The sequence below is a fragment of the Dipteris shenzhenensis genome, chromosome 22, assembly GCF_047967505.1.
Source record: "Dipteris shenzhenensis isolate YYH24624 ecotype China chromosome 22, Dip_SZ_1.0, whole genome shotgun sequence".
Classification (NCBI taxonomy): Eukaryota; Viridiplantae; Streptophyta; class Polypodiopsida; order Gleicheniales; family Dipteridaceae; genus Dipteris; species Dipteris shenzhenensis.
In genome coordinates this window covers 40,553,211-40,564,016 of record NC_141617.1, presented here as the reverse complement: position 1 = coordinate 40,564,016, position 10,806 = coordinate 40,553,211, and positions in this window count along the sequence as shown.

Here is a 10,806-nt window from a genome sequence, read left to right as displayed (position 1 = left end):
ATTAAGTATCCAGTTGACAGGCTGAGATATGATGGGTATACAGCACATCACTATGCTCATATGGTCAAGGTTCTAGAGGAGCCAGAGCCCACATGTTTTGAGGATGCAGCAGGGCATAAAAATTGGGAAGCAGCTATGGATGAAGAGATGGCTGCCTTGGATGCAAACCACACTTGGGATTTGATGCCTTTGCCTCATGATAAGAAGGCTATTGGCTGTAAGTGGGTTTACAAAGTAAAGCACAATGCTGATGGGTCTGTTAGCAGGTACAAGGCAAGATTGGTTGCCAAAGGTTTTGCACAGACATATGGAATTGACTATGAGGAAACTTTCAGCCCAGTTGCAAGGATGGCAACCGTGAGAGCAGTAATTGCTATGGCTGCTGCAAAGGGATGGTCTTTGCATCAGATGGATGTGAAAAATGCCTTCTTGCATGGTGACTTGCAGGAAGAGGTTTATATGATGCAGCCAGAAGGTTATGAGGATAAAGCACACCCCGATTTTGTATGCAGGTTGCGCAAAGCCTTGTATGGCTTAAAACAGGCGCCGAGGGCATGGTCAGACAAGATAGGGCAATATCTTGTCACTATTGGATTTCAGATTTCCAATTCAGATTTTTCACTTTATGTGAAAAGGACAAACAGAGGGATTGTGCTTATAGTCATCTATGTTGATGACTTGATTATTACAGGTGATAGTGATGCAGACATTAATGAAGTGAAGCTGCTGTTGAAGCAGAAATTTGAGATGAAGGATTTGGGAGAGCTGCGTTACTTCTTGGGCATTGAGGTTATTAGATCCCCGAGTGGGATATGGCTGTTGCAAAGGCAATACGATTTGGACATGCTGTCCAAATATGGGATGACAGGCTGTAAGCCTATCTCTGTTCCATTGGAGCAGAATGTGAAGCTCAATGCAGAGTCAGGTGAGCTTCTTGAAGATATTACTATGTACAGGCGCATCGTAGGTAGCTTGATTTACATGACTATAACCAGGCCAGATTTGAGCTATGCTGTGGGGCTGGTGAGTCAGTTTATGCAGGCACCAAGGAAGCCACATTTGGATGCGGCTAGGCGCATACTGCGGTATGTGAAGTCCACATTGCATTATGGACTGTTTTATGAAGCTGGGTGTGCATTACAGGTACATGGATACACAGATGCTGACTGGGCTGGTAGTGTCTCAGACAGGAGATCTACTAGTGGTTTTATGTTTTCCCTTGGGAGTGGTGCCATCAGTTGGAGCAGCAAGAAGCAGCCAACAGTTGCCTTGTCGAGCACAGAGGCTGAGTACAGGGGTGCAGCAATGGCTGCATGTGAGGTAGCTTGGTTACGGAAGCTACTTGCAGATATGGGACAGTCAGTTCATGTAGCAGTTGTCATTCATTGTGACAACATTAGCAGCATCATGCTTGCTAATAACCCAGTTTATCATGCTAGAACGAAGCACATTGAGGTGCATTATCACTTTGTGAGAGAGAAGGTTCTAGCTGGTGAGATTGATCTTGTCTATGTCAGCACTGAGGAGCAGGTGGCTGATATCTTTACGAAGGCATTGGGTACCGAGAAGCTTCGCAGATTTAGGACCTTGCTTGGTGTACGTGAGATGGATTTGAGCTTGAGGGGGAGTGTTGAGATATCAAGCTCTATCCCCGACATATCTCCTGGATGACTATCATTTATGTCACCGCCTATGTTAGTTGTACTCGTGGTATAGTTAGACTACCACGTATGTTTTTGGTTTGGGTTCACATATGAACCACGTATTCTAGGTTTTGACATATAGGGTATTTCCCTCTTCTATTGTATTGTTGTTGTGTGCAAAAGTGAAGAAAGGCTTCACCCTCCAACCTTGTGTCCTCTCTCTTTTGTGTGTTGTGAAGAAAGCTAAACTTGAGTCTCCTATCTCTCTCCCTTATTCTTTACAGCATGGTGCCACATCAGCCAGATGTATACACATGATGATGTGCGAGGCATACAATACTTCGATCGAGGTATATGACCTGTGTGAGGCATACAATACCTCGATCGAGGTATATGACCGAGGACACCTAGGGATACCTCGATCGAGGTTTATACATGCGTAATGCACTGAATACCTCGATCGAGGTATATGGTCTAATTGAGGTATATGATATGGGCTCTGGGCATTGCAGACCTCGATCGAGGTATTTGAAGGTACAAAACTTAGCCAATTAGTATCAATCTTAGCACCAAAACTTAGCCAATTAGTTTCAATCTTAGCACCTCTCCACCAATAATAATGAAGAGCAATCTAAGAGCAATCTAGTGGATGAGTTGAGGCTCTCTATAAGACACCACGTTTTGGTTCATTTCACCCATTCTTAGCCATTCTTGCCTCCTCATCACTTTGTCACACCTTCCATCCTACTTTCATTGAGAATGGGTTCTCAAAGCCGTAGAGCTAGTAGACGTGAAAGATGTAGGAACCCCCCCAAATCTCATTGACGAGGAGCGCAAGCAGAAGGCTCGTGAGCACAAGAGAGCCCCTAGAGCTCGAGCTCGCGCTGCCACCACTGATCCACCTCCAGCTCTACCTCTACATCCCACCTCCACCCCCACCTCCACCCCCACCCCCACCTCCATTGTCCCCCCATCCTCATCCGCTCCCCTACCTCTAGCCTCCGCCCTTCCCCTAGCCACCTACATTTTGGCCTCCACCTCTACCTCTTCCCCCTCCACCCTCCCCCCTCCCCCTCCCCCTCCCCCTCCCCCTCCCCCTCCCCCTCCCCCTCCCCCCGCTCCGCTTGGTGGCTCCCTTCCCCCGTCCACCCTACCATCTCCCATTGATCCCCTTGCCCCACCTTGCAGCAGCAGTGTTGCTTCACGACGTGACTTGCCGAAGTCCACTATCCGTCGTCGTACTAGCAAGATTGTGCAGTCTTTTTTTTGTGACCTCACGCCAGCTTCGCAGTCTTCTCTTCTCACGTACCTGATTGATCACCCTGACTTGGTAGAGTGTAGGAGGCTTGCTGGTCTTGGTGCACGTAGAGATAGGGTTGTATCTAGCGAGGTCCTTAGCAGTGTTCGACGTTTCTGTGCTTCTATTAAGCATAGTAACTCCAGTGATGCCTTGGCAGCATGTCGTGCTATTGTGGCTACCATTAGTAGACCTCATATGATAGGCCATGTGTGTACCGCTTCACGTCTTCTTCAGATTGCACCGCGCACATTGCAAGCAAGCATCATTAGGAGGCAGAGTCTAGAGGATAGTGAGACTGATGCTCTTTGGGCTTCGAGTGGTCATGCACCTTGCAGCGATCGATTGTTGGATGATTCCACTAGGTCCTTCATACAACAATTTTGGGAGGAGCATTGCAGAGCATCCCCGGTGTTCAAGAAGGCATTGTGGAAGAGGGTGTCATGCGGTGTGTACATTGAGCATGGTGCATGTTTTTTGGAGTGTACCCAGACTGAGTTGTACACTCAGTTTGTAGAGGTGCACCCGGAGTTCAAGATTGGGCAGAGGTCATTTGAGCGATGCAGGCCATGGTTTGTGCGATGCTCTCAGAAGCATGACACATGCTGTTGTCGCTACCATGTGGATTTTGGATTAATGTATGACGTATTCCATTCCCTGGATGGTCATAGGGGAGTGGTTCCTACTAGCCCTCGCGACTTCATTCATTCCATATTGTGTACACGAGATGGTGATGCTTTATTCCACTCCCTTGATTGTGTGGAAGGCACGTGTACTTTGTGTGGTGACTTTGCTAGAGTGCCACGAGTTGCACTAGATACTTGTGATGTGCAAATGGTTCGTTGGCAGCAGTATGAGTATTGTACCTTGACATTAGATGGTGGTGCACAGTCGAGGAGGTTGCAGCTTGTGGGGAAGGAGACACCACATGTTGTATTCATTGACAGTTTTCGAGGGAAGCTGTACCACTACATACGCCACTCGCACACTGCGAAATGGGAGGATCGTGAATTCCGTGCATGTTTGAGGACATTTCCTACAGGGGTGGTTGTCTCAGTGGTGGACTTTGTGGAGAATTACACCTTTGCACCACAGCATGAGATCCAATCGGAGTATTATTTCTCTGAACAGGTTGACGTGTGATTGAGTATTGATTTTTTCCCCACCTCATTATATTGAATTATTTCAATAGTCATATTTTTTTTCAATGCCATATTGCAGGTTGCTATATTTGTGCACATTAGCTATCGTCATGCACAGGCTCATGTGGATGGCATTGATAGCACCATGGACTCACGCGTCATTATGCGAGAGTATCACTTCTACATTAGTGATGATCGATCGCATGATGCCCATTTTGTGCAGCATTGCTTCACTTTGCATGATAGTTTCTTGAGGGATCATGGTGTCACATGGCAGCGGCACTGGATCTGGTCAGACGGTTGCAGTGGTCAGTTCAAATCCGCTATAGACAGTTTTATTGGTTCTGCAGATGGCACCGTGAGACAGGCATTCCGATTACATGGAGCTACTTCGAGACAGGGCACGGTAAGGGAGAGCACGATGGTGCAAGTGCTTGCATGAAGCATGCTTTGTGTCGATACCAGTTGCGTCACAGTGCCGATCGCTTCAAGGATGCACATGATGTGGTGCGGTGGTGCAGCCAGCACTTATCCACTAGTGCTACCTCCTCGTTTCAGTCGCGTGACGATAGGGTGGTGAGCCGGTATTTTTGGTGCGTGGACATTGGGAGTCTTGATCGGTCTAGGCCTTTTGATTGTCGTTCTGTGCCTGGCACTCTTGATTTCCATTCCATCAGGAGCGTAGGTGAATCTCACCCCGCGATCTTTTCTCGACGGTTTGCATGTTTTTGCTCTGCATGCATTGATGATGATTGGGGAGGGTGCTCCATGATACCATGGGCCGATCCATGGGTACGGTGAGTGCTTTCTCCCTTCCAGCCTTGGGAGGAGGTACATGATGATCAGGATGCGGGATTCAGTTCCTCTAGAGATTATGACCAGCTTACAGATATTTTGCGTATTGGTGATATCTTCACGGTTATTGCTTCGGAGGGCAATGAGGAGGGTGTGGATTATTACTTGTTGCAATGCTCTATGCTGAAGAGTGTGTTGAATGAGGATACAGTGGATGGGCATGGGATGCACTTCAATGCTCATAGCATGATCGTAGGTGGCTACTATTTTCAGTAGATACAGAGGCGTGGTCGCTATATTGAGTTCCAGGAGTACATGGCGGATCAGGAGGCATACATGTATTCTCATCTTGTTGTTGGGATCAAGATTACTTTGAGTCGTGTTCGCACTCGCAAGGCGACGTCCACTCCACGATGGCACCTTGCAGTGGCGGATCACGATAGCATACTTGCAACTATTGGCATGAGAGCTGATCCTGAGGAGTAGCACATTACATATCATATTTTTTGGGATCATCAGTTGATCAAATTGATTTTTATTGAGTATCACTAGTTGATTACACTTTTTTGTATTCGATATGTATAGGCTCACTGTGTGACCATACCATTGTAATTTTCATGGACTCATATTTTGTATTTCACTATGATGGCTGTATACACGTTCATACACATCATTGTATTAGATTCTATTTTTTACATGATGTCCAATGTCTTCTCAATGGGATTTGTTGTGTTTGTAAAACAAAAAATTGTTTATTAGTAGTAATGTTGTAATTTGTTTTGTGCTTTAGGACATTTTAAAAACGTGACTAAGAAAATTCGTGCACGTACTAACAAAATACGCGTGTGGACTTACTTGTTGGGGATGAAACTTCGCACGACTCTTAGGCCACCCTAGACATACATCCACGCGAGATTTGGTTTGAACTGATTTGGTATGCGCCATGTGGAAGGTACAATGCGTACATTTTTACAATCCCTACTAGCACGACTGCGGCAAAGCTATGGTGCATGTACTAACGAAATACGCGTGTGGACTTATCTATTGGGAATGAAACTTCGCACGACTCTTAGGCCACCCTAGACATACATCCACGCAAGATTTGGTCTCCAACTTATTTGGTATGCGCCACGTGGAAGGTATAATGCGTACATTTTTACAATCCCTACTAGCACGACTACGTGTGAAAAATGGTGCACGTACTAACCAAATATGCATGTGGACTTATCTATTGGAGATTAAACTTTGCATGGCTCTTAGGCTACTGTAGTCGTACATCCACGCAAGATTTGGTGCCCAACTGATTTGCGCCACGTGGAAGGACAGCTGTGTACATTTTTACAATCCCTACTAGCACGACTACGTATGAAAAATGCACGTGGACTTATCTGTTGGGGATGAAACTTCACACGGCTCTTAGGCTCCCTGGACGTACATCCACACAAGATTTGGTCTCCAACTGATTTGGTATGCGCCACGTGGAAGGACAAATGCGTACATTTTTACAATCCCTACTAGCACGACTATGTGTGAAAAATGGCGCACGTACCAACGAAATATGCATGTGGACTTATTTGTTGGAGATTAAACTTTGCACGGCTCTTAGGCTGCTGTAGACGTACATCCACACAATATTTGGTCTCCAACTGATTTGGTATGCATCACGTGGAAGGACAAATGCGTACATTTTTATAATCCCTACTAGCACGACTACGTATGAAAAATGGCGCACGTACTAATGAAATATGCATGTGGACTTATCTGTTGGGGATGAAACTTCACATGGCTCTTAGGCTACCCTGGATGTACATCCACGCAAGGTTTGGTCTCCAACTGATTTGGTATGCGCCACGTGGAAGGACAAATGCATACATTTTTACAATCCCTACTAGCACGACTAAGCCCTAAACCCTAAACCCTGAACCATAAATCCTAAACCCTGTTGGGGACGAAACTTCACACGCCTCTTACGCTACCCTAGACGTACATCCATGCAAGATTTGGTCTCCAACTGATTTGGTTTGTGCCACGTAGAAGATACGTACATTTTTACAATCCCTACTAGCACGACTAAACCCTAAACCCTAAACCCTGAACCCTAAATCCTAAACCTTGTTGGGGACGAAACTTCACACGCCTCTTAGGCTCCCTAGACGTACATCCACGCAAGATTTGGTCTCCAACTGATTTGGTATGCGTCACATGGAAGGTATAATGCGTACATTTCTACAATCCCTACTAGCACGACTAAATCCTAAACCCTAAACCCTGAACCCTAAATCCTAAACCCTGTTGGGGACGAAACTTCACACGCCTCTTAGGCTACCCTAGACATACATCCACGCAAGATTTGGTCTCCAACTGATTTGGTATGCGCCACGTGGAAGGACAAATGCGTATATTTTTACGGGGACGAGCATTTTCTGAGCGAAATCTTCCGAGCGTCCGAGCGAAGGAAAAAAAAAGCTTCCAACTATGCATAAATATGGCAAAAATCGATCAGAAGAAAACATAGTTTTACTTAGAAATATGCAAAGTATTATAGCAATGCCTATTTTATACAAAAATCTTTAGGTGAATCTGTAGGAATGGTGAGAGCATAATGGGATGGCTTTTGAAGAAACCCACATGTAGAGTAGACTTCTCTATGAAAATTCCCTTATGATCCTTCTTACAACTTTTACTTAATAGGGGGTGACATTGAAAACCCTCTCTTAACCTATCTTCATGAAAGAGTTTCTTCAAAGAAAACTCATTGAAGCAAGCCATCTAGGTAGTTTCGCCAGCGAAACCCCTTTGAAGTAAGTCTCCCAAGGTAGTTTCGCTGGCGAAACTACCTTGGACAGCACTTTTAAAAGTGACATAACTTTCATGTCCAATGTCCAAATATAGTCATTCAACCACTCAAATTGATCGGAACACCCCATTTGAGCACATCTATGGAGTTATATTTTGGAAAATCTTTCATATATAGTATTAAATATTACATGTATTTTATGAGAGTGATATATAAGCCCAAGTTAATACTTATTTATAGTAATTTAAACTTCTTTAGAAACATGTCCATAAATATGCTATAAAAACACTAAAAAGATATTGCCATATGATATAAATGTGTTAATAAGTAATTATATATGCATAGTATTATTACATTGAGAGTGATTATGAGGAATGTTTCTTAAAGGAATCAACACTTTTTTAAGATAATAACAGTGGTACAAAGGGATGTCTCTAAATAAGAAAATTATGTTGTGTAAAAATGAATGAGTGACTAGTCTGTATATTTTATGATAAAGGGATGTAGTTCTAGTGAAAATAAAAGTGTAAAAACCATGTTTCCTAAAGAAAAACATTTTTAAAAATCTCTTGAAAAACACGCTCGGATAAACCTGCTCATAGGTTTTTGCTCATAAAATTGACGCATCCCATTTTTACAATCCCTACTAGCATGACTAAACCCTAAACCCTAAACCCTGAACCCTAAATCCTAAACCCTGTTGGGGACGAAACTTCACATGCCTCTTAGGCTACCCTAGACGTACATCCACGCAAGATTTGGTCTCCAACTGATTTGGTTTGCGCCACGTAGAAGGTATAATGCGTACATTTTTACAATCCCTATTAGCACGACTAAACCCTAAACCCTAAACCCTGAACCCTAAATCCTAAACCCTGTTGGGGATGAAACTTCACATGCCTCTTAGGCTACCCTAGACGTACATCCACGCAAGATTTGGTCTCCAACTGATTTGGTATGCGTCACGTGGAAGGTATAATGCGTACATTTTTACAATCCCTACTAGCACGACTAAACCCTAAACCCTAAACCCTGAACCCTAAATCCTAAACCCTGTTGGGGACGAAACTTCACACGCCTCTTAGGCTATCCTAGACGTACATCCACGCAAGATTTGGTCTCCAACGGATTTGGTATGCGCCACATGGAAGGTATAATGCGTACATTTTTACAATCCCTACTAGCACGACTAAACCCTAAACCCTAAACCCTGAACCCTAAATCCTAAACCCTGTTGGGGACGAAACTTCACATGCCTCTTAGGCTACCCTAGACGTACATCCACACAAGATTTGGTCTCCAACTGATTTGGTATGCACCACGTGAAAGGACAAATGCGTACATTTTTACAATCCCTACTAGCACGACTAAACCCTAAACCCTAAACCTTGAACCCTAAATCCTAAACCCTGTTGGGGATGAAACTTCACACACCTCTTAGGCTACCCTAGACGTACATCCACGCAAGATTTGGTCTCCAACTAATTTGGTATGCGCTACGTGGAAGGTATAATGCGTACATTTTTATAATCCCTACTAGCACGACTAAACCCTATACCCTAAACCCTGAACCCTAAATCCTAAACCCTGTTGGGGATGAAACTTCACATGGCTCTTAGGCTACCCTAGACATACATCCACGCAAGATTTGGTCTCCAACTGATCTGGTTTGCGCCACGTGGAAGGTATAATGCATACATTTTTGCAAGCACCTTTTCAATGCTTAATGTTTACAATTACGACACACGGCATTATTTTTAAAATACATTATGTATTAGATGTGTGAATTGAGATATTTGAAATTCAAAATCATACTCTTAATTTTAAATACGCACATGGGGATCAAACTTCGCACGGCTCTTAGGTTTAGTGTAATAATTGCAAGCATTGATATATACGAAATTCAATATGATATTCAAAATGATAAAGTTGGAACTTGAACACTTTTTCAATGCTTAATGTTTACAATTACTTCACATGGCATTCTTTTTTAAATACCTTATGTATTAGATGTGTGAATTGAGATGTTCGAAATTCAAAATCATACTCCTAATTTTAAATGTTTATGTTACATTTAAACAAACTATAAACTGAGATAAACTGAGATAAACAAAGTGTGAAGAACATCATGAAAGTACGAAAATGCTCATACATCATAAAAGTGGGGACAATATCATGAAAGTACCAAAATGAATCTGTACATCATCATCATCATGCTGCAGAAGTGCATCCCTATACAAGAAACGTCTGAAGCCTAAACAATCATCCTGAATCCAAATCTGATAGCTCTACATATGATCCTCTAGTGGAATGCTGACATGGCTCCTGTATGACCCACTGCCCAACCGTCCGCTGTGTGTCCTCAGGCAAAGCCGGCTTAGATGGGCCAGCCTCATCACCTGCATGAGATGGGCCAGCCTCATCCTGATGAAGAGGAGGGCATGCTGCACGCGCCACCGCTGCCATCTCTGCCTCCCTCGCCTCCTCTATGTATGCGCGTCTCAGCTCCCATAGCCGTGCATTTGCGAATACTCGTGCCTCAAATCTAGCGCGAGTAATCGTCTCTACATGTAGAAGACGCTGGTCTCGGCCCCGCCCTAGCTGCTGCTCCACCCACTGCTGTAATGATGTCTGCAGCTCTGCCTCTCGCTCAATCCGACGTGCCTCCTCTGCTCGTGCCTCGTCACCTGGCATGAAATCACCATACGAAAAGCATCGTGGAATGCATGCTGCAACCACCGATGTATCAGCACCCTCCTACATCAGCAACGCTCTCTGTGCCTCCTCCCTATAGTGCCCTGTCAAGACTACGTGGGCAAATGCATCAATGGCCTGATGATGACCAGGATATAGATCATCCATGCCTAGTCCTCTGTATGTGGCCACATCAATGTCAGCAAAGCATACAGGGCACACTGATCGTGCCACCATGTGGCGGGTCATGCAATGGAGATGTGCGATGTGGCCGCACCCTAGTCCAAACCACCCTACGGTGTCAAACTCCTCGTGGCAAAGGACGCAAGTGGTAGTAGGAAGCCTGGCTATGACTGCTGTGTCTATGGATGTCCTAGTCGACACATCTACAGGAGGAGTGGGGTATAGGGCCACGCTGGGGTCGATCCTATGGCGAGA